This window comes from Ovis canadensis, chromosome 6, assembly GCF_042477335.2.
Source record: "Ovis canadensis isolate MfBH-ARS-UI-01 breed Bighorn chromosome 6, ARS-UI_OviCan_v2, whole genome shotgun sequence".
Lineage (NCBI taxonomy): Eukaryota > Metazoa > Chordata > Mammalia > Artiodactyla > Bovidae > Ovis > Ovis canadensis.
In genome coordinates, this window is record NC_091250.1 from 4,227,740 (window position 1) to 4,252,386 (window position 24,647).

Here is a 24,647-nt window from a genome sequence, read left to right on the forward strand (position 1 = left end):
CAGTGCTGACATGGATCTTGGGGTACTTCTGGAGTCTCCCCAGGGGAGTCAGTCTTCGTCTCGAATGCAGGCATGCACTTGCGCTTTCCTCCAGAGCGGTAGCAGCAGTGTCACGCAGTCCGCCGCGTGGATCAAAGGATCTTTGGTTTTCCCTCGAGTCTTTTCCACGAGGCTTTCCCACGAGGCTTTCCCACAGGGCTGTCCCATGTGCACACGTGGTGGGAGTCGATCCTTGGATTGAACGTCAAGGCAGTGCAGGGAAAACAGGTTCCTCTGGAATGGACTGGCATATCTGGGGGACTCTTGGAATGGTGGCACGACCCTGGAGTTCCTCTCGCCTTTCCTGTGGAGAGCGCCTCCTCTTGAGATGCGACGGGAACGCCGGGAATTCTTTCCCTACGAAACAGGGAAAGGATCCCTCATCTCGAGCTAGGAGTCGGAAACGGAGCTCCCCTGGATGTGGGCGGGACACCACGTGCTTCCTCTCGAGTGGAGACGGGTATGTCGGGGAACTTCTTGAGTTGCAGCAATGGTGTGAAGGACCCTTTGGAAGTTCCAGTGGTTAGATGTGATTGGCCTCGAGAAGCCTCATCGGAAATGGGCCTCATCTCGCCTGGAGGGCAAAACCTCCTGGATTTTCTCGAGTTGCGGCAGGTGCTCTCGACTTACGACGGGGACCTCAGGGACCCGCTCTGGTGGCCTCAAGATAGGCCAGTCCCCATGCGAGTTCCTCGGGGGCCTCTCGGGATTCCTCTCCCGTGGATGCCGGGGCCTAAGACCTTGTGTGGAGTCGGGGCCGGAACCTGAGGATTCCTCTCCAGTGCTGACATGGATCTTGGGGTACTTCTGGAGTCTCCCCAGGGGAGTCAGTCCTCGTCTCGAATGCGGGCATGCACTTGCGCTTTCCTCCAGAGTGGTAGCAGCAGTGTCACGCATTCCGCCGCGTGGATCAAAGGATCTATGGTTTTCCCTCGAGTCTTTCCCACGAGGCTTTCCCACGAGGCTTTCCCACAGGGCTGTCCCACGTGCACACGTGGTGGGAGTCGATCCTCGGCTTGAACGTCAAGGCAGTGCAGGGAAAACAGGTTCCTCTGGAATGGACTGACACATCTGGGGGACTCTTGGAATGGTGGCACGACCCTGGAGTTCCTCTCGCCTTTCCTGTGAAGAGCGCCTCCTCTTGAGATGCGACGGGAACGCCGGGAATTCTTTCCCTAGGAAACAGGGAAAGTATCCCTCATCTCGAGCTAGGAGGCGGAAACGGGGCTCCCCTGGATGTGTGCGGGACCCACGTTCTTCCTCTCGAGTGGAGACGGGTATGTCGGGGAACTTCTTGAGTTGCAGCAAGGGTGTGAAGGACCCTTTGGAAGTTCCAGTGGGTAGACGTGATTAGCCTCGAGAAGCCTCAGCAGAAATGGGCCTCATCTCGCCTGGAGGGCAAAACCTCCTGAATTTTCTCGAGTTGCGGCAGGTGCTCTCGACTTACGACGGGGACCTCAGGGACCCGCTCTGGTGGCCTCAGGAAAGGCCAGTCCCCATGCGAGTTCCTCGGGGGCCTCTGGGGTTTCCTCTCCCGTCGATTCCGGGGCCTAAGTCCTTGTGTGGTGTCGGGATCGGAACGTGAGGATTCCTCTCCAGTGCTGACATGGATCTTGGGGTACTTCTGGAGTCTCCCCAGGGGAGTCAGTCTTCGTCTCGAGTGCGGGCATGCACTTGCGCTTTCCTCCAGAGCGGTAGCAGCAGTGTCACGCAGTCCGCCGCGTGGATCAAAGGATCTTTGGTTTTCCCTCGAGTCTTTTCCACGAGGCTTTCCCACGAGGCTTTCCCACAGGGCTGTCCCACGTGCACACATGGTGGGAGTCGATCCTCGGCTTGAACGTCAAGGCAGTGCAGGGAAAACAGGTTCCTCTGGAATGGACTGACACATCTGGGGGACTCTTGGAATGGTGGCACGACCCTGGAGTTCCTCTCCCCTTTCCTGTGGAGAGCGCCTCCTCTTGAGATGCGACGGGAACGCCGGGAATTTTTTCCCTACGAAACAGGGAAAGGATCCCTCATCTCGAGCTAGGAGGCGGAAACGGGGCTCCCTTGGATGTGTGCGGGACCCACGTGCTTCCTCTCGAGTGGAGACGGGTATGTCGGGGACCTTCTTGAGTTGCAGCAAGGGTGTGAAGGACCATTTGGAAGTTCCAGTGGTTAGATGTGATTAGCCTCGAGAAGCCTCAGCGGAAATGGGCCTCATCTCGCCTGGAGGGCAAAACCTCGTGGATTTATTCGAGTTGCGGCAGGTGCTCTCGACTTACGACAGGGACCTCAGGGACCCGCTCTGGAGGCCTCAGGAAAGGCCAGTCCCCATGCGAGTTCCTCTGGGGGTTCCTCTCCCGTCGATGCCGGGGCCTAAGACCTTGTGTGAAGTCGGGGCCGGAACCTGAGGATTCCTCTCCAGTGCTCACATGGTTCTTGGGGTACTTCTGGAGTCTCCCCAGGGGAGTCAGTCCTCGTCTCGAATGCGGGCATGCACTTGCGCTTTCCTCCAGAGCGGTAGCAGCAGTGTCACGCAGTCCGCCGCGTGGATCAAAGGATCTATGGTTTTCCCTCGAGTCTTTCCCACGAGGCTTTCCCACGAGGCTTTCCCTCAGGGCTGTCCCACGTGCACACGTGGTGGGACTCGATCCTCGGCTTGAACGTCAAGGCAGTGCAGGGAAAACAGGTTCCTCTGGAATGGACTGACACATCTGGGGGTCTCTTGGAATGGTGGCACGACCCTGGAGTTCCTCTCCCCTTTCCTGTGGAGAGCGCCTCCTCTTGAGATGCGACGGGAACGCCGGGAATTCTTTCCCTACGAAACAGGGAAAGGATCCCTCATCTCGAGCTAGGAGGCGGAAACGGGGCTCCCCTGGATGTGTGAGGGACCCCACGTGCTTCCTCTCGAGTGGAGACGGGTATGTCGGGGAAGTTCTTGAGTTGCAGCAAGGGTGTGAAGTACCCTTTGGAAGTTCCAGTGGTTAGACGTGATTAGCCTTGAGAAGCCTCAGCGGAAATGGGCCTCATCTCGCCTGGAGGGCAAAACCTCCTGGATTTTTTCGAGTTGCGGCAGGTGCTCTCGACTTACGACGGGGACCTCAGGGACCCGCTCTGGTGGCCTCAGGAAAGGCCAGTCCCCATGCGAGTTCCTCGGGGGCCTCTGGGGATTCCTCTCCCGTCGATGCCGGGGCCTAAGTCCTTGTGTGGAGTCGGGGCCGGAATCTGAGGATTCCTCTCCAGTGCTGACATGGATCTTGGGGTACTTCTGGAGTCTCCCCAGGGGAGTCAGTCTTCGTCTCGAATGCGGGCATGCACTTGCGCTTTCCTCCAGAGCGGTAGCAGCAGTGTCACGCAGTCCGCCTCGTGGATCAAAGGATCTATGGTTTTCCCTCGAGTCTTTCCCACGAGGCTTTCCCACGAGGCTTTCCGACAGGGCTGTCCCACGTGCACACGTGGTGGGAGTCGATCCTCGGCTTGAACGTCAAGGCAGTGCAGGGAAAACAGGTTCCTCTGGAATGGACTGACACATCTGGGGGACTCTTGGAATGGTGGCACGACCCTGGAGTTCCACTCGCCTTTCCTGTGGAGAGCGCCTCCTCTTGAGATGCGACGGGAACGCCGGGAATTCTTTCCCTACCAAACAGGGAAAGGATCCCTCATCTCGAGCTAGGAGGCGGAAACGGGGCTCCCCTGGATGTGTGCGGGACACCACGTGCTTCCTCTCGAGTGCAGACGGGTATGTCGGGGAAGTTCTTGAGTTGCAGTAAGGGTGTGAAGGACCCTTTGGAAGTTCCAGTGGTTAGATGTGATTGGCCTCGAGAAGCCTCAGCGGAAATGGGCCTCATCTCGCCTGGAGGGCAAAACCTCCTGTATTTTCTCGAGTTGCGGCAGGTGCTCTCGACTTACGACGGGGACCTCAGGGACCCGCTCTGGTGGCCTCAGGAAAGGCCAGTCCCCAGCGAGTTCCTCGGGGGCCTCTGGGGTTTCCTCTCCCGTCGATGCCGGGGCCTAAGTCCTTGTGTGGAGTCGGGATCGGAACGTGAGGATTCCTCTCCAGTGCTGACATGGATCTTGGGGTACTTCTGGAGTCTCCCCATGGGAGTCAGTCTTCGTCTCGAATGCAGGCATGCACTTGCGCTTTCCTCCAGAGCGGTAGCAGCAGTGTCACGCAGTCCGCCGCGTGGATCAAAGGATCTTTGGTTTTCCCTCGAGTCTTTTCCACGAGGCTTTCCCACGAGGCTTTCCCACAGGGCTGTCTCACGTGCACACGTGGAGGGAGTCGATCCTCGGCTTGAACGTCAAGGCAGTGCAGGGAAAACAGGTTCCTCTGGAATGAACTGACACATCTGGGGGACTCTTGGAGTGGTGGCAGGACCCTGGAGTTCCTCTCGCCTTTCCTGTGGAGAGCGCCTCCTCTTGAGATGCAACGGGAACGCCGGGAATTCTTTCCCTACGAAACAGGGAAAGGATCCCTCATCTCGAGCTAGGAGGCGGAAACGGGGCTCCCCTGGATGTGTGCGGGACCCTCGTGCTTCCTCTCGAGTGGAGACGGGTATGTCGGGGAACTTCTTGAGTTGCAGCAAGGGTGTGAAGGACCCTTTGGAAGTTCCAGTGGTTAGATGTGATTAGCCTCGAGAAGCCTCAGCGGAAATGGGCCTCATCTCGCCTGGAGGGCAAAACCTCCTGGATTTTCTCGAGTTGGGGCAGGTGCTCTCGACTTACGACGGAGACCTCAGGGACCCGCTCTGGTGGCCCCAGGGAAGGCCAGTCCCTATGCGAGTTCCTCGGGGTCCTCTCGGGATTCCTCTCCCGTCGATGCCGGGGCCTAAGAACTTGTGTGGAGTTGGGGCCGGAACCTGAGGATCCCTCTCCAGTGTTGACATGGATCTTGGGGTACTTCTGGAGTCTCCCCAGCGGAGTCAGTCCTTGTCTCGAATGCGGGCATGCACTTGCGCTTTCCTCCAGAGTGGTAACAGCAGTGTCACGCAGTCCGCCGGGTGGATCAAGGTATCTATGGCTTTCCCTCGACGCTTTCCCACGATGCTTTCACACAGGGCTGTCCCACGTGCCACCGTGGTGGGAGTCGATCCTCGGCATGAACGTGGAGGCAGTGCAGGGAAAATACGTTCCTCTGGAATGGACTGACACATCTGGGGGACTCTTGGAATGGTATCACGACCCTGGAGGTCCTCTCGCCTTTCCAGTGGAGAGCGCCTCCTCTTGAGATGCGACGGGAATGCCGGTAATTCTTTCCCAACGAAACGGGGAAAGGATCCCTCATCTCGAGCTAGGAGGCGGAAACGGGGCTCCCCTCGATGTGTGCGGGACCCTCGTGCTTCCTCTCGAGTGGAAACGGGTATGTCGGGGAACTTCTGGAGTTGCAGCAAGGGTGTGAAGGACCCTTTGGAAGTTCCAGTGGTTAGATGTGATTAGCCTTGAGAAGCCTCAGCGGAAATGGGCCTCATCTCGCCTGGAGGGCAAAACCTCCTGGATTTTCTCGAGTTGTGGAAGGTGCTCTCTACTTACGACGGGAACCTCAGAGACCCGCTCTGGTGGCCTCAGGAAAGGCCAGTCCCAATGCGAGTTCCTCGGGGGCCTCTCGGGATTCCTCTCCCGTCGATGCCGGGGACTAAGACCTTGTGTGGAGTCGGGGCCGGAACATGAGGATTCCTCTCCAGTGCTGACATGGATCTTGGGGTACTTCTGGAGTCTCCCCAGGGGAGTCAGTCCTCGTCTCGAATGCGGGCATGCACTTGCACTTTCCTCCAGAGCGGTAGCAGCAGTGTCACGCAGTCCGCCTCGTGGATCAAAGGATCTATGGTTTTCCCTCGAGTCTTTCCCAAGAGGCTTTCCCACGAGTCTTTCCCCCAGGGATGTCCCACGTGCACACGTGGCGGGAGTCGATCCTCGGCTTGAACGTCAAGGCAGTGCAGGGAAAACAGGTTCATCTGGAATGGACTGACACATCTGGGGGACTCTTGGAATGGTGGCACGACCCTGGAGTTCCTCTCGCCTTTCCTGTGGAGAGTGCCTCCTCCTGAGATGCGAAGGGAACGCCGGGAATTCTTTCCCTACGAAACAGGGAAAGGATCCCTCATCTCGAGCTAGGAGGCGGAAACGGGGCTCCCCTGGATGTGTGCGGGACCCTCGTGCTTCCTCTCGAGTGGAGACGTGTATGTCGGGGAACTTCTTGAGTTGCAGCAAGGGTGTGAAGGACCCTTTGGAAGTTCCAGTGGTTAGATGTGATTAGCCTCGAGAAACCTCAGCGGAAATGGGCCTCATCTCGCCTGGAGGGCAAAACTTCCTGGAATTTCTCGAGTTGTGGCACGTCTCTCGACTTACGACGGGGACCTCGGGGACCCGCTCTGGTGGCCTCAGGAAAGGCCAGTCCCCATGCGAGTTCCTCGGGGGCCTCTCGGGATTCCTCTCCTGTCGATGCCGGGGCCTAAGACCTTGTGTGGAGTCGGGGCCGGAACCTGAGGATTCCTCTCCAGTGCTGACATGGATCTTGGGGTACTTCTGGAGTCTAACCAGGGGAGTCAGTCCTCTTCTCGAATGCGGGCATGCACTTGCGCTTTCCTCCAGAGCGGTAGCAGCAGTGTCACGCAGTCCGCCGCGTGGATCAAAGGATCTATGGTTTTCCCTCGAGTCTTTCCCAAGAGGCTTTCCCACGAGGCTTTCCCACAGGGCTGTCCCACGTGCACACGTGGTGGGAGTCGATCCTCGGCTTGAACGTCAAGGCAGTGGAGGGAAAACAGTTTCCTCTGGAATGGACTGACACATCTGGTGGACTCTTGGAATGGTGGCACGACCCTGGAGTTCCTCTCGCCTTTCCTGTGAAGAGCGCCTCCTCTTGAGATGGGACGGGAACACCGCGAATTCTTTCCCTACGAAACAGGGAAAGGATCTCTCATCTCGAGCTAGGAGGCAGAAACGGGGCTCCCCTGGATGTGTGCACGACCCTCGTGCTTCCTCTCGAGTGGAGACGGGTATGTCGGGGAACTTCTTGAGTTTCAGCAAGGGTGTGAAGGACCCTTTGGAAGTTCCAGTGGTTAGATGTGATAAGCCTCGAGAAGCCTCAGCGGAAATGGGCCTCATCTCGCCTGGAGGGCAATACCTCCTGGAATTTCTCGAGTTGCGGCAGGTGCTCTCGACTTACGACGGGGACCTCGGGGACCCGCTCTGGTGGCCTCAGCAAAGGCCAGTCCCCATGCGAGTTCCTCGGGGGCCTCTCGGGATTTCTCTCCCGTCGATGCCGGGGCCTTAAACCTTGTGTGGAGTCGAGGCCGGAACCTGAGAATTCCTCTCCAGTGCTGACATGGATCTTGGGGTACTTCTGGAGTCTCCCCAGGGGAGTCAGTCCTCGTCTCGAATGCGGGCATGCACTTGCGCTTTCCTCCAGAGCGGTAGCAGCAGTGACACACAGTCCGCCGCGTGGATCAAAGGATCTATGGTTTTCCCTCGAGTCTTTCCCACGAGGCTTTCCCACGAGGCTTTCCCACAGGGCTGTCTCACGTGCACACGTGGTGGGAGTCGATCCTCGGCTTGAACGTCAAGGCAGTGCAGGGAAAACAGGTTGCTCTGGAATGAACTGACACATCTGGGGGACTCTTGGAGTGGTGGCAGGACCCTGGAGTTCCTCTCGCCTTTCCTGTGGAGAGCGCCTCCTCTTGAGATGCGACGGGAACGCCGGGAATTCTTTCCCTACGAAACAGGGAAAGGATCCCTCATCTCAAGCTAGGAGGCGGAAACGGGGCTCCCCTGGATGTGTGCGGGACCCTCGTGCTTCCTCTCGAGTGGAGACGGGTATGTCGGGGAACTTCTTGAGTTGCAGCAAGGGTGTGAAGGACCCTTTGGAAGTTCCAGTGGTTAGATGTGATTAGCCTCGAGAAGCCTCAGCGGAAATGGGCCTCATCTCGCCTGGAGGGCAAAACCTCATGGATTTTCTCGAGTTGTGGCAGGTGCTCTCGACTTACGACGGGGACCTCAGGGACCCGCTCTGGTGGCCTCAGGAAAGGCCAGTCCCCATGCGAGTTCCTCGGGGTCCTCTCGGGATTCCTCTCCCGTCGATGCCGGGGCCTAAGAACTTGTGTGGAGTTGGGGCCGGAACCTGAGGATCCCTCTCCAGTGTTGACATGGATCTTGGGGTACTTCTGGAGTCTCCCCAGGGGAGTCAGTCCTTGTCTCGAATGCGGGCATGCACTTGCGCTTTCCTCCAGAGTGGTAACAGCAGTGTCACGCAGTCCGCCGGGTGGATCAAGGTATCTATGGTTTTCCCTCGACGCTTTCCCACGATGCTTTCACACAGGGCTGTCCCACGTGCCACCGTGGTGGGAGTCGATCCTCGGCATGAACGTCGAGGCAGTGCAGGGAAAATACGTTCCTCTGGAATGGACTGACACATCTGGGGGACTCTTGGAATGGTATCACGACCCTGGAGTTCCTCTCGCCTTTCCAGTGGAAAGCGCCTCCTCTTGAGATGCGACGGGAATGCCGGTAATTCTTTCCCAACGAAACGGGGAAAGGATCCCTCATCTCGAGCTAGGAGGCGGAAACGGGGCTCCCCTCGATGTGTGCGGGACCCTCGTGCTTCCTCTCGAGTGGAAACCGGTATGTCGGGAAACTTCTTGAGTTGCAGCAAAGGTGTGAAGGACCCTTTGGAAGTTCCAGTGGTTAGATGTGATTAGCCTTGAGAAGCCTCAGTGGAAATGGGCCTCATCTCGCCGGGAGGGCAAAACCTCCTGGATTTTCTCGAGTTGCGGAAGGTGCTCTCTACTTACGACGGGAACCTCAGGGACCCGCTCTGGTGGCCTCAGGAAAGGCCAGTCCCAATGCGAGTTCCTCGGGGGCCTCTCGGGATTCCTCTCCCGTCGATGCCGGGGACTAAGACCTTGTGTGGAGTCGGGGCCGGAACATGAGGATTCCTCTCCAGTGCTGACATGGATCTTGGGGTACTTCTGGAGTCTCCCCAGGGGAGTCAGTCCTCGTCTCGAATGCGGGCATGCACTTGCACTTTCCTCCAGAGCGGTAGCAGCAGTGTCACGCAGTCCGCCTCGTGGATCAAAGGATCTATGGTTTTCCCTCGAGTCTTTCCCAAGAGGCTTTCCCACGAGTCTTTCCCCCAGGGATGTCCCACGTGCACACGTGGCGGGAGTCGATCCTCGGCTTGAACGTCAAGGCAGTGCAGGGAAAACAGGTTCATCTGGAATGGACTGACACATCTGGGGGACTCTTGGAATGGTGGCACGACCCTGGAGTTCCTCTCGCCTTTCCTGTGGAGAGTGCCTCCTCCTGAGATGCGAAGGGAACGCCGGGAATTCTTTCCCTACGAAACAGGGAAAGGATCCCTCATCTCGAGCTAGGAGGCGGAAACGGGGCTCCCCTGGATGTGTGCGGGACCCTCGTGCTTCCTCTCGAGTGGAGACGTGTATGTCGGGGAACTTCTTGAGTTGCAGCAAGGGTGTGAAGGACCCTTTGGAAGTTCCAGTGGTTAGATGTGATTAGCCTCGAGAAACCTCAGCGGAAATGGGCCTCATCTCGCCTGGAGGGCAAAACTTCCTGGAATTTCTCGAGTTGTGGCACGTCTCTCGACTTACGACGGGGACCTCGGGGACCCGCTCTGGTGGCCTCAGGAAAGGCCAGTCCCCATGCGAGTTCCTCGGGGGCCTCTCGGGATTCCTCTCCTGTCGATGCCGGGGCCTAAGACCTTGTGTGGAGTCGGGGCCGGAACCTGAGGATTCCTCTCCAGTGCTGACATGGATCTTGGGGTACTTCTGGAGTCTAACCAGGGGAGTCAGTCCTCTTCTCGAATGCGGGCATGCACTTGCGCTTTCCTCCAGAGCGGTAGCAGCAGTGTCACGCAGTCCGCCGCGTGGATCAAAGGATCTATGGTTTTCCCTCGAGTCTTTCCCAAGAGGCTTTCCCACGAGGCTTTCCCACAGGGCTGTCCCACGTGCACACGTGGTGGGAGTCGATCCTCGGCTTGAACGTCAAGGCAGTGGAGGGAAAACAGTTTCCTCTGGAATGGACTGACACATCTGGTGGACTCTTGGAATGGTGGCACGACCCTGGAGTTCCTCTCGCCTTTCCTGTGAAGAGCGCCTCCTCTTGAGATGGGACGGGAACACCGCGAATTCTTTCCCTACGAAACAGGGAAAGGATCTCTCATCTCGAGCTAGGAGGCAGAAACGGGGCTCCCCTGGATGTGTGCACGACCCTCGTGCTTCCTCTCGAGTGGAGACGGGTATGTCGGGGAACTTCTTGAGTTTCAGCAAGGGTGTGAAGGACCCTTTGGAAGTTCCAGTGGTTAGATGTGATAAGCCTCGAGAAGCCTCAGCGGAAATGGGCCTCATCTCGCCTGGAGGGCAATACCTCCTGGAATTTCTCGAGTTGCGGCAGGTGCTCTCGACTTACGACGGGGACCTCGGGGACCCGCTCTGGTGGCCTCAGCAAAGGCCAGTCCCCATGCGAGTTCCTCGGGGGCCTCTCGGGATTTCTCTCCCGTCGATGCCGGGGCCTTAAACCTTGTGTGGAGTCGAGGCCGGAACCTGAGAATTCCTCTCCAGTGCTGACATGGATCTTGGGGTACTTCTGGAGTCTCCCCAGGGGAGTCAGTCCTCGTCTCGAATGCGGGCATGCACTTGCGCTTTCCTCCAGAGCGGTAGCAGCAGTGACACACAGTCCGCCGCGTGGATCAAAGGATCTATGGTTTTCCCTCGAGTCTTTCCCACGAGGCTTTCCCACGAGGCTTTCCCACAGGGCTGTCTCACGTGCACACGTGGTGGGAGTCGATCCTCGGCTTGAACGTCAAGGCAGTGCAGGGAAAACAGGTTGCTCTGGAATGAACTGACACATCTGGGGGACTCTTGGAGTGGTGGCAGGACCCTGGAGTTCCTCTCGCCTTTCCTGTGGAGAGCGCCTCCTCTTGAGATGCGACGGGAACGCCGGGAATTCTTTCCCTACGAAACAGGGAAAGGATCCCTCATCTCAAGCTAGGAGGCGGAAACGGGGCTCCCCTGGATGTGTGCGGGACCCTCGTGCTTCCTCTCGAGTGGAGACGGGTATGTCGGGGAACTTCTTGAGTTGCAGCAAGGGTGTGAAGGACCCTTTGGAAGTTCCAGTGGTTAGATGTGATTAGCCTCGAGAAGCCTCAGCGGAAATGGGCCTCATCTCGCCTGGAGGGCAAAACCTCATGGATTTTCTCGAGTTGTGGCAGGTGCTCTCGACTTACGACGGGGACCTCAGGGACCCGCTCTGGTGGCCTCAGGAAAGGCCAGTCCCCATGCGAGTTCCTCGGGGTCCTCTCGGGATTCCTCTCCCGTCGATGCCGGGGCCTAAGAACTTGTGTGGAGTTGGGGCCGGAACCTGAGGATCCCTCTCCAGTGTTGACATGGATCTTGGGGTACTTCTGGAGTCTCCCCAGGGGAGTCAGTCCTTGTCTCGAATGCGGGCATGCACTTGCGCTTTCCTCCAGAGTGGTAACAGCAGTGTCACGCAGTCCGCCGGGTGGATCAAGGTATCTATGGTTTTCCCTCGACGCTTTCCCACGATGCTTTCACACAGGGCTGTCCCACGTGCCACCGTGGTGGGAGTCGATCCTCGGCATGAACGTCGAGGCAGTGCAGGGAAAATACGTTCCTCTGGAATGGACTGACACATCTGGGGGACTCTTGGAATGGTATCACGACCCTGGAGTTCCTCTCGCCTTTCCAGTGGAAAGCGCCTCCTCTTGAGATGCGACGGGAATGCCGGTAATTCTTTCCCAACGAAACGGGGAAAGGATCCCTCATCTCGAGCTAGGAGGCGGAAACGGGGCTCCCCTCGATGTGTGCGGGACCCTCGTGCTTCCTCTCGAGTGGAAACCGGTATGTCGGGAAACTTCTTGAGTTGCAGCAAAGGTGTGAAGGACCCTTTGGAAGTTCCAGTGGTTAGATGTGATTAGCCTTGAGAAGCCTCAGTGGAAATGGGCCTCATCTCGCCGGGAGGGCAAAACCTCCTGGATTTTCTCGAGTTGCGGAAGGTGCTCTCTACTTACGACGGGAACCTCAGGGACCCGCTCTGGTGGCCTCAGGAAAGGCCAGTCCCAATGCGAGTTCCTCGGGGGCCTCTCGGGATTCCTCTCCCGTCGATGCCGGGGACTAAGACCTTGTGTGGAGTCGGGGCCGGAACATGAGGATTCCTCTCCAGTGCTGACATGGATCTTGGGGTACTTCTGGAGTCTCCCCAGGGGAGTCAGTCCTCGTCTCGAATGCGGGCATGCACTTGCACTTTACTCCAGAGCGGTAGCAGCAGTGTCACGCAGTCCGCCACGTGGATCAAAGGATCTATGGTTTTCCCTCGAGTCTTTCCCAAGAGGCTTTCCAACGAGTCTTTCCCCCAGGGCTGTCCCACGTGCACACGTGGCGGGAGTCGATCCTCGGCTTGAACGTCAAGGCAGTGCAGGGAAAACAGGTTCCTCTGGAATGGACTGACACATCTGGGGGACTCTTGGAATGGTGGCACGACCCTGGTGTTCCTCTCGCCTTTCCTGTGGAGAGCACCTCCTCCTGAGATGCGAAGGGAACGCCGGGAATTCTTTCCCTACGAAACAGGGAAAGGATCCCTCATCTCGAGCTTGGAGGCGGAAACGGGGCTCCCCTGGATGTGTGCGGGACCCTCGTGCTTCCTCTCGAGTGGAGACAGGTATGTCGGGGAACTTCTTGAGTTGCAGCAAGGGAGTGAAGTCCCTTTGGAAGTTCCAGTGGTTAGATGTGATTAGCCTCGAGAAACCTCAGAGGAAATGGGCCTAATCTCGCCTGGAGGGCAAAACCTCCTGGATTTTCTCGAGTTGTGGCCCGTCTCTCGACTTACGACGGGGACCTCGGGGACCCGCTCTGGTGGCCTCAGGAAAGGCCAGTCCCCATGCGAGTTCCTCGGGGGCCTCTCGGGATTCCTCTCCCGTCGATGCCGGGGCCTAAGACCTTGTGTGGAGTCGGGGCCGGAACCTGAGGATTCCTCTCCAGTGCTGACATGGATCTTGGGGTACTTCTGGAGTCTAACCAGAGGAGTCAGTCCTCATCTCGAATGCGGGCATGCACTTGCGCTTCCCTCCAGTGAGGTAGGAGCAGTGTCATGCAGTCTGCAGCGTGGATCAAAGGATCTATGGTTTTCCCTCGAGTCTTTCCCACGAGTTTTTCCCACGAGGCCTTCCCCCAGGGCTGTCCCACGTGCACACGTGGTGGGAGTCGATCCTCGGCTTGAACGTCAAGGCAGTGCAGGGAAAACAGGTTCCTCTGGAATGGACTGACACATCTGGGGGACTCTTGGAATGGTGGCACGCCCCTGGAGTTCCTCTCGCCTTTCCTGTGGAGAGCGCCTCCTCTTGAGATGCGACGGGAACGCCGGGAATTCTTTCCCTACGAAATAAGGAAAGGATCCCTCATCTCGAGCTAGGAGGCGGAAACGGGGCTCCCCTGGATGTGTGCGGGACCCCACGTGCTTTTTCTCGAGTGGAGACGGGTATGTCGGGGAACTTCTTGAGTTGCAGCAAGGGTGTGAAGGACCCTTTGGAAGTTCCCGTGGTGAGATGTGATTAGCCTCGAGAAGCCTCAGCGGAAATGGGCCTCATCTCGCCTGGAGGGCAAAACCTCCTGGATTTTCTCGAGTTGCGGCAGGTGCTCTCGACTTTCGACGGGGACCTCAGGGACCCGCTCTGGTGGCCTCAGGAAAGGCCTGTCCCCATGCGAGTTCCTCGGGGGCCTCTCGGGATTCCTCTCCCGTCTATGCCGGGGCCTAAGACCTTGTGTGGAGTCGGGGCCGGAACCTGAGGTTTCCTCTCCACTGCTGACATGGATCTTGGGGTTCTTCTGGAGTCTCCCCAGGGGAGTCAGTCCTCGTCTCGAATGCGGGCATGCACTTGCGCTTTCCTCCAGAGCGGTAGCAGCAGTGTCACGCAGTCTGCCGCGTGGATCAAAGGATCTATGGTTTTCCCTCGATTCTTTCCCACGAGGCTTTCCCACGAGGCTTTCCCACAGGGCTGTCCCACGTATACACGTGGTGGGAGTCGATCCTCGGCTTGAATGTCAAGGCAGTGCTGGGAAAACAGGTTACTCTGGTATGGACTGACACATCTGGGGGACTCTTGGAATGGTGGCACGACCCTGGAGTTCCTCTCGCCTTTCCTGTGGAGAGCGCCTCCTCTTGAGATGCGACGGGAACGCCGGGAATTCTTTCCCTACGAAACAGGGAAAGGATCCCTCATCTCGAGCTAGGAGGCGGAAACGGGGCTCCCCTGGATGTGTGCGGGACCCTCGTGCTTCCTCTCGAGTGGAGACGGGTATGTCGGGGAACTTCTTGAGTTGCAGTAAGGGTGTGAAGGACCTTTTGGAAGTTCCAGTGGTTAGATGAGATTAGCCTCGAGAAGCCTCATCGGAAATGGGCCTCATCTCGCCTGGAGGGCAAAACCTCCTGGATTTTCTCGAGTTGCGGCAGGTGCTCTCGACTTCGACGGGGACCTCAGGGACACGCTCTGGTGGACCCAGGAAAGGCCAGTCCCCATGCGAGTTCCTCGGGGGCCTCTCGGGATTCCTCTCCCGTCGATGCCGGGGCCTAAGACCTTGTGTGGAGTTGGGGCCGGAACATGAGGATTCCTCTCCAGTGCTGACATGGATCTTGGGGTACTTCTGGAATCTCCCCAGGGGAGTCAGTCCTCTTCTCGAATGCGGGCATGCACTTGCGCTTTCCTCCAGAGTGGTAACAGCAGTGTCACGCAGTCCGCCACGTGGATCAAGGTATCTATGGCTTTCCCTCGAGGCTTTCCCACGATGCTTTCACACAGGACTGTCCCACGTGCCACCGTGGTGGGAGTGGATCCTCGGCATGAACGTCGAGGCAGTGCAGGGAAAACAGGTTCCTCTGGAATGGACTGACACATCTGGGGGACTCTTGGAATGGTTGCACGACCCTGGAGTTCCTCTCGCCTTTCCTGTGGAGAGCGCCTCCTCTTGAGATGCGGCGGGAATGCCGGGAATTCTTTCTCTACGAAACAGGGAAAGGATCCCTCATCTCGAGCTAGGAGGCGGAAACGGGGCTCCCTTGGATGTGAGCGGGACACTCGTGCTTCCTCTCGAGTGGAGACGGGTATGTCGGGGAACTTCATGACTTGCAGCATGGGAGTGAAGGACCCTTTGGAAGTTACAGGGGTTAGATGTGATTAGCCTCGAGAAGCCTCAGCGGAAATGGGCCTCATCTCGCCTGGAGGGCAAAACCTCCTGGATTTTCTCGAGTTGCGGCAGGTGCTCTAGACTTACGACGGGGACCTCAGGGACCCGCTCTGGTGGCCTCAGGAAAGGCCAGTCCCCATGCGTGTTCCTCGGGGGCCTCTCGGGATTCCTCTCCCGTCGATGCTGGGGCCTAAGACCTTGTGTGGAGTCGGGGCCGGAACCTGAGGATTCCTCTCCAGTTCGGACATGGATCTTGGGGTACTTCTGGAGTCTCCCCAGGGGTGTCAGTCCTCGTCTCGAATGCGCGCATGCACTTGCTCTTTCCTCCAGAGCGGTAGCAGCAGTGTCACGCAGTCCGCCGCGTGGATCAAAGGATCTATGGTTTTCCCTCGAGTCTTTCCCACGAGGCTTTCCCACGAGGCTTTCCCACAGGGCTGTCCCACGTGCACACGTGGTGGGAGTGGATCCTCGGCTTGAACGTCAAGGCACTGCAGGGAAAACAGGTTCCTCTGGAATGGACTGACACATCTGGGGACACTTGGAATGGTGGCACGACCCTGGAGTTCCTCTCGCCTTTCCTGTGGAGAGCGCCTCCTCTTGAGATGCGACGGGAACGCCGGGAATTCTTTCCCTACGAAACAGGGAAAGGATCCCTCATCTCGAGCTAGGAGGCGGAAACGGGGCTCCCCTGGAAGTGTGCGGGACCCTCGTGCTTCCTCTCGAGTGGAGACGGGTATGTCGGGGAACTTCTTGAGTTGCAGCAAGGGTGTGAAGGACCCTTTGGAAGTTCCAGTGTTTAGATGTGATTAGCCTCGAGAAGCCTCAGTGGAAATGGGCCTCATCTCGCCTGGAGGGCAAAACCTCCTGGATTTTCTCGAGTTGCGGCAGGTGCTCTGGACTTACGACGGGGACCTCGGGGACCCGCTCTGGTGGCCTCAGGAAAGGCCAGTCCCCATGCGAGTTCCTCGGGGGCCTCTCGGGATTCCTCTCCCGTAGATGCCTGGGCCTAAGACCTTGTGTGGAGTCGGGGCCGGAACCTGAGAATTCCTCTCCAGTGCTGACATGGATCTTGGGCTACTTCTGGAGTCTCCCCAGGGGAGTCAGTCCTCGTCTCGAATGCGGGCATGCACTTGCGCTTTCCTCCAGAACGATAGCAGCAGTTTCACGCAGTCTGCCGCGTGGATCAAAGGATCTATGGTTTTCCCTCGAGTCTTTCCCTAGAGGCTTTCCCACGATGCTTCCCCACAGGGCTGTCCCACGTGCACACGTGGTGGGAGTCGATCCTCGGCTTGAACGTCAAGGCAGTGCAGGGAAAACAGTTTCCTCTGGAATGGACTGACATATCTGGGTGACTCTTGGAATGGTGGCACGACCCTGGAGTTCCTCTCGCCTTTCCTGTGGAGAGCGCCTCCTCTTGAGATGCGACGGAACGCCGGGAATTCTTTCCCTACGAAACAGGGAAAGGATCCCTCATCTCGAGCTAGGAGGCGGAAACGGGGCTCCCCTGGATGTGTGCGGGACCCTCGTGCTTCCTCTCGAGTGGAGACGGGTATGTCGGGGAACTTCTTGAGTTGCAGTTAGGGTGTGAAAGACCCTTTGGAAGTTCCAGTGGTTAGATGAGATTAGCCTCGAGAAGCCTCAGCGGAAATGGGCCTCATCTCGCCTGGAGGGCAAAACCTCCTGGATTTTCTCGAGTTGCGGCAGGTGCTCTCGACTTCGACGGGGACCTCAGGGACCCGCTCTGGTGGCCCCAGGAAAGGCCAGTCCCCATGCGAGTTCTTCGGGGGCCTCTCGGGATTCCTCTCCCGTCGATGCCGGGGCCTAAGACCTTGTGTGGCGTCGGGGCCGGAACCTGAGGATTCCTCTCCAGTGCTGACATGGATCTTGGGCTACTTCTGGAGTCTCCCCAGGGGAGTCAGTCCTCTTCTCGAATGCGGGCATGCACTTGTGCTTTCCTCCAGAGCGGTAGCAGCAGTGTCACGCAGTCCGCCGCGTGGATCAAAGGATCTATGATTTTCCCTCGAGTCTTTCCCACGATGCTTTCCCACAGGGCTGTTCCACGTGCACACGTGGTGGGAGTCGATCCTCGGCTTGAACGTCAAGGCAGTGCAGGCAAAACAGGTTCCTCTGGAATGGACTGACACATCTGGGGGACTCTTGGAATGGTGGCACGACCCTGGAGTTCCTCTCGCCTTTCCTGTGGAGAGCGCCTCCTCTTGAGATGCGATGGGAACGCCGGGAATTCTTTCCCTACGAAACAGGGAAAGGATCCCTCATCTCGAGCTAGGAGGCGGAAACGGGGCTCCCCTGGATGTGTGCGGGACCCTCGTGCTTCCTCTCGAGTGGAGACGGGTATGTCGGGGAACTTCTTGAGTTGCAGCAAGGGTGTGAAAGACCCTTTGGAACTTCCAGAGGTTAGATGTGATTAGCCTCGAGAAGCCTCAGCGGAAATGGGCCACATCTCGCCTGGAGGGCAAAACCTCCTGGATTTTCTCGAATTGCGGCAGGTGCCCTCGACTTTCGACGGGGAACTCGGGGACCCGCTCTGGTGGCCTCAGGAAAGGCCAGTCCCCATGCGAGTTCCTCGGGGGCCTCTCGGGATTCCTCTCCCGTCGATGCCGGGGCCTAAGACCTTGTGTGGAGTCGGGGCCGGAACCTGAGGATTCCTCTCCAGTGCTGACATGGATCTTGGGCTACTTCTGGAGTCTCCCCATGGGAGTAAGTCCTCGTCTCGAATGCGGGCATGCACTTGCGCTTTCCTCCAGAGCGGTAGCAGCAGTGTCACGCAGTCCGCCGCGTGGATCAAAGGATCTATGGTTTTCCCTCGAGACTTTCCCACGAGGCTTTCCCTCGAGGCTTTCCCACAGGGCTGTTCCACGTGCACACGTGGTGGGAGTCGATCCTCGCCTTGAACGTCAAGGCAGTGCAGGGAAAACAGGTTCCTCTGGAATGGACTGACACATCCGGGGGACTCTTGGAATGGTGGCACGACCCTGGAGTTCCTCTCGCCTTTCCTGTGGAGAGCGCCTCCTCTTGAGATGCAACGGGAACGCCGGGAATTCTTTCCCTACGAAACAGGGAAAGGATCCCTCATCTCGAGCTAGGAGGCGGAAACGGGGCTCCTCTGGATGTGTGCGGGACCCTCGTGCTTCCTCTCGAGTGGAGACGGGTATGTCGGGGAACTTCTTGAGTTGCAGCAAGGGTGTGAAGGACCCTTTGGAAGTTCCAGTGGTTAGACGTGATTGGTCTCGAGAAGCCTCTGCGGAAATGGGCCTCATCTCGCCTGGAGGGCAAAACCTCCTGGATTTTCTCGAGTTGCGGCAGGTGCTCTCGACTTAAGACGGGGACCTCAGGGACCCGCTCTGGTGGCCTCAGGAAAGGCCAGTCCCCATGCGAGTTCCTCGGGGGCCTCTCGGGATTCCTCTCCCGTTGATGCCGGGGCCTAAGACCTTGTGTGGAGTCGGGGCCGGAACCTGAGGATTCCTCTCCAGTGCTGACATGGATCCTGGGGTACTTCTGGAGTCTCCCCAGGGGAGTCAGTCCTCGTCTCGAATGCGGGCATGCACTTGCGCTTTCCTCCAGAGCGGTAGCAGCAGTGTCACGCAGTCCGCCGCGTGGATCAAAGGATCTATGGTTTTCCCTCGAGTCTTTCCCACGAGGCTTTCCCACGAGGCTTTCCCACAGGGCTGTCCCACGTGCACACGTGGTGGGAGTCGATCCTCGGCTTGAATGTCAAGGCAGTGCAGGGAAAACAGGTTCCTCTGGAATGGACTGACACATCTGGGGGACTCTTGGACTGGTGGCACGACCCTGGAGTTCCTCTCGCCTTTCCTGTGGAGAGCGCCTCCTCTTGAGATGCGACGGGAACGCCGGGAATTCTTTCCCTACGAAACAGGGAAAGGATCCCTCATCTCGAGCTAGAAGGTGGAAACGGGGCTCCGCTGGATGTGTGCGGGACCCACGTGCTTCCTCTCGAGTGGAGACGTGTATGTCGGGGAACTTCTTGAGTTGCAGCAAGGGTGTGAAGGACCCTTTGGAAGTTCCAGTGGTTAGATGTGATTAGCCTCGAGAAGCCTCAGCGGAAATGGGACTCATCTCGCCTGGAGGGCAAAACCTCCTGGATTTTCTCGAGTTGCGGCAGGTGCTCTCGACTTACGACGGGGACCTCGGGGACCCGCTCTGGTGGCCTCAGGAAAGGCCAGTCCCCATGCGAGTTCCTCGGGGGCCTCTCGGGATTCCTCTCCCGTCGATGCCGGGGCCTAAGACCTTGTGTGGAGTCGGGGCCCGAACCTCAGGATTCCTCTCCAGTGCTGACATGGATCTTGGGGTACTTCTGGAGTCTCCCCAGGGGAGTCAGTCCTCGTCTCGAATGCGGGCATGCACTTGCGCTTTCCTCCAGAGCGGTAGCAGCAGTGTCACGCAGTTCGCCCGGTGGATTAAAGGATCTATGGTTTTCCCTCGAGACTTTCCCACGAGGCTTTCCCACTAGGCTTTCCCACAGGGCTGTCCCACGTGCACACGTGGTGGGAGTCGATCCTCGGCTTGAACGTCAAGGCAGTGCAGGGAAAACAGGTTCCTCTGGAATGGACTGACCCATCTGGGTGACTCTTGGAATGGTGGCACGACCCTGGAGTTCCTCTCGCCTTTCCTGTGGAGAGCGACTCCTCTTGAAATGCGACGGGAACGCCGGGAATTCTTTCCCTACGAAACAGGGAAAGGATCCCTCATCTCGAGCTAGGAGGCGGAAACGGGGCTCCCCTGGATGTGTGCGGGACCCTCGTGCTTCCTCTCGAGTGGAGACGGGTATGTCGGGGAACTTCTTGAGTTGCAGCAAGCGTGTGAAGGACCCTTTGAATGTTCCAGTGGTTAGACGTGATTAGCCTCGAGAAGCCTCAGCGGAAATGGGCCTCATCTCGCCTGGAGGGCAAAACCTCCTGGATTTTCTCGAGTTGCGGCATGTGCTCTCGACTTACGACGGGGACCTCGGGGACCCGCTCTGGTGGCCTCAGGAAAGGCCAGTCCCCATGCGAGTTCCTCGGGGGCCTCTCGGGATTCCTTTCCCGTCGATGCCGGGGCCTAAGACCTTGTGTGGCGTCGGGGCCGGAACCTGAGGATTCCTCTCCAGTGCTGACATGGATCTTGGGCTACTGCTGGAGTCTCCCCAGGGGAGTCAGTCCTCTTCTCGAATGCGGGCATGCACTTGCGCTTTACTCCAGAGCTGTAGCAGCAGTGTCACGCAGTCCGCCGCGTGGATCAAAGGATCTATGATTTTCCCTCGAGTCTTTCCCACGAGGCTTTCCCACAGGGCTGTTCCACGTGCACACGTGGTGGGAGTCGATCCTCGCCTTGAACGTCAAGGCAGTGCAGGGAAAACAGGTTCCTCTGGAATGGACTGACACATCCGGGGGACTCTTGGAATGGTGGCACGACCCTGGAGTTCCTCTCGCCTTTCCTGTGGAGAGCGCCTCCTCTTGAGATGGGATGGGAACGCCGGGAATTCTTTCCCTTCGAAACAGGGAAAGGATCCCTCATCTCGAGCTAGGAGGCGGAAACGGGGCTCCTCTGGATGTGTGCGGGACCCTTGTGCTTCCTCTCGAGTGGAGACGGGTATGTCGGGGAACTTCTTGAGTTGCAGCAAGGGTGTGAAGGACCCTTTGGAAGTTCCAGTGGTTAGATGTGATTAGCCTCGAGAAGACTCAGCGGAAATGGGCCACGTCTCGCCTGGAGGGCAAAACCTCCTGGATTTTCTCGAGTTGCGGCAGGTGCTCTCAACTTATGACGGGGACCTCGGGGACCCGCTCTGGTGGCCTCAGGAAAGGCCAGTCCCCATGCGAGTTCCTCGGGGGCCTCTCGGGATTCCTCTCCCGTCGATGCCGGGGCCTAAGACCTTGTGTGAAGTCGGGGCCGGAATCTGAGGATTCCTCTCCAGTGCTGACATGGATCTTGGGGTACATCTGGAGTCTCCCCAGGGGAGTCAGTCCTCGTCTCGAATGCGGGCATGCACTTGCGCTTTCCTCCAGGGCGGTAGCAGCAGTGTCACGCAGTCCGCCGCGTGGATTAAAGGATCTATGGTTTTCCCTCGAGACTTTCCCACGAGGCTTTCCCACGAGGCTTTCCCACAGGGCTGTCCCACGTGCACACGTGGTGGGAGTCTATCCTCGGCTTGAACGTCTAGGCAGTGCAAGGAAAACTGGTTCCTCTGGAATGGACTGACACATCTGGGGGACTCTTGGAATGGTGGCACGACCCTGGAGTTCCTCTCGCCTTTCCTGTGGAGAGCGCCTCCTCTTGAGATGCGACGGGAACGCCGGGAATTCTTTCCCTACGAAACAGGGAAAGGATCCCTCATCTAGAGCTAGGAGGCGGAAACGGGGCTACCCTGAATGTGTGCGGGACCTTGGTGCTTCCTCTCGAGTGGAGACGGGTATGTCGGGGAACTTCTTGAGTTGCAGCAAGGGTGTGAAGGACCCTTTGGAAGTTCCAGTGGTTAGATGTGATTGGCCTCGAGAAGCCACAGCGGAAATGGGCCTCATCTCGCCTGGAGGGCAAAACCTCCTGGATTTTCTCGAGTTGCGGCATGTGCTCTCGACTTACGACGGGGACCTCGGGGACCCGCTCTGGTGGCCTCAGGAAAGGCCAGTCCCCATGCGAGTTCCTCGGGGGCCTCTCGGGATTCCTTTCCCGTCGATGCCGGGGCCTAAGACCTTGTGTGGCGTCGGGGCCGGAACCTGAGGATTCCTCTCCAGTGCTGACATGGATCTTGGGCTACTGCTGGAGTCTCCCCAGGGGAGTCAGTCCTCTTCTCGAATGCGGGCATGCACTTGTGCTTTCCTCCAGAGCTGTAGCAGCAGTGTCACGCAGTCCGCCGCGTGGATCAAAGGATCTATGATTTTCCCTCGAGTCTTTCCCACGAGGCTTTCCCACAGGGCTGTTCCACGTGCACACGTGGTGGGAGTCGATCCTCGCCTTGAACGTCAAGGCAGTGCAGGGAAAACAGGTTCCTCTGGAATGGACTGACACATCCGGGGGACTCTTGGAATGGTGGCACGACCCTGGAGTTCCTCTCGCCTTTCCTGTGGAGAGCGCCTCCTCTTGAGATGGGATGGGAACGCCGGGAATTCTTTCCCTTCGAAACAGGGAAAGGATCCCTCATCTCGAGCTAGGAGGCGGAAACGGGGCTCCTCTGGATGTGTGCGGGACCCTTGTGCTTCCTCTCGAGTGGAGACGGGTATGTCGGGGAACTTCTTGAGTTGCAGCAAGGGTGTGAAGGACCCTTTGGAAGTTCCAGTGGTTAGATGTGATTAGCCTCGAGAAGACTCAGCGGAAATGGGCCACGTCTCGCCTGGAGGGCAAAACCTCCTGGATTTTCTCGAGTTGCGGCAGGTGCTCTCAACTTATGACGGGGACCTCGGGGACCCGCTCTGGTGGCCTCAGGAAAGGCCAGTCCCCATGCGAGTTCCTCGGGGGCCTCTCGGGATTCCTCTCCCGTCGATGCCGGGGCCTAAGACCTTGTGTGAAGTCGGGGCCGGAATCTGAGGATTCCTCTCCAGTGCTGACATGGATCTTGGGGTACATCTGGAGTCTCCCCAGGGGAGTCAGTCCTCGTCTCGAATGCGGGCATGCACTTGCGCTTTCCTCCAGGGCGGTAGCAACAGTGTCACGCAGTCCGCCGCGTGGATTAAAGGATCTATGGTTTTCCCTCGAGACTTTCCCACGAGGCTTTCCCACGAGGCTTTCCCACAGGGCTGTCCCACGTGCACACGTGGTGGGAGTCTATCCTCGGCTTGAACGTCTAGGCAGTGCAAGGAAAACTGGTTCCTCTGGAATGGACTGACACATCTGGGGGACTCTTGGAATGGTGGCACGACCCTGGAGTTCCTCTCGCCTTTCCTGTGGAGAGCGCCTCCTCTTGAGATGCGACGGGAACGCCGGGAATTCTTTCCCTACGAAACAGGGAAAGGATCCCTCATCTAGAGCTAGGAGGCGGAAACGGGGCTACCCTGAATGTGTGCGGGACCTTGGTGCTTCCTCTCGAGTGGAGACGGGTATGTCGGGGAACTTCTTGAGTTGCAGCAAGGGTGTGAAGGACCCTTTGGAAGTTCGAGTGGTTAGATGTGATTGGCCTCGAGAAGCCACAGCGGAAATGGGCCTCATCTCGCCTGGAGGGCAAAACCTCCTGGATTTTCTCGAGTTGCGGCAGGTGCTCTCGACTTACGACGGGGACGTCAGGGACCCGCTCTGGTGGCCTCAGGAAAGGCCAGTCCCCATGCGAGATCCTCGGGGGCCTCTCGGGATTCCGCTCCCGTCGATGCCGGTGCCTAAGACCTTGTGTGGAGTCGGGGCCGGAACCTGAGGATACCTCTCCAGTGCTGACATGGATCTTGGGGTACTTCTGGAGTCTCCCCAGGGGAGTCAGTCCTCGTCTCGAATGCGGGCATGCACTTGCGCTTTCCTCCAGAGCGGTAGCAGCAGTGTCACGCAGTCCGCCGCGTGGATCAAAGGATCTATGGTTTTCCCTCGAGTCTTTCCCACGAGGCTTTCCCACGAGGCTTTCCCACAGGGCTGTCCCACGTGCACACGTGGTGGGAGTCGATCCTCGGCTTGAACGTCAAGGCAGTGCAGGGAAAACAGGTTCCTCTGGAATGGACTGACACATCTGGGGGACTCTTGGAATGGTGGCACGACCCTGGAGTTCCTCTCGCCTTTCCTGTGGAGAGCGCCTCCTCTTGAGATGCGACGGGAACGCCGGGAATTCTTTCCCTACGAAACAGGGAAAGGATCCCTAATCTCGAGCTAGGAGGCGAAACGGGGCTCCCCTGGATGTGTGCGGGACACCACGTGCTTCCTCTCGAGTGGAGACGGGTATGTCGGGGAACTTCTTGAGTTGCAGCAATGGTGTGAAGGACCCTTTGGAAGTTCCAGTGGTTAGATGTGATTGGCCTCGAGAAGCCTCAGCGGAAATGGGCCTCATCTCGCCTGGAGGGCAAAACCTCCTGGATTTTCTCGAGTTTCGGCAGGTGCTCTCGACTTACTACGGGGACCTCAGGGAACCGCTCTGGTGGCCTCAGGAAAGGCCAGTCCCCATGCGAGTTCCTCGGGGGCGTCTCGGGATTCCTCTCCCGTCGATGCCGGGGCCTAAGACCTTGTGTGGAGTCGGGGCCGGAACCTGAGGATTCCTCTCCAGTGCTGACATGGATCTTGGGGTACTTCTGGAGTCTCCCCAGGGGAGTCAGTCCTCGTCTCGAATGCGGGCATGCACTTGCACTTTCCTCCAGAGCGGTAGCAGCAGTGTCACGCAGTCCGCCGCGTGGATCAAAGGATCTATGGTTTTCCCTCGAGTCTTTCCCACGAGGCTTTCCCACGAGGCTTTCCCACAGGGCTGTCCCACGTGCACACGTGGTGGGAGTCGATCCTCGGCTTGAA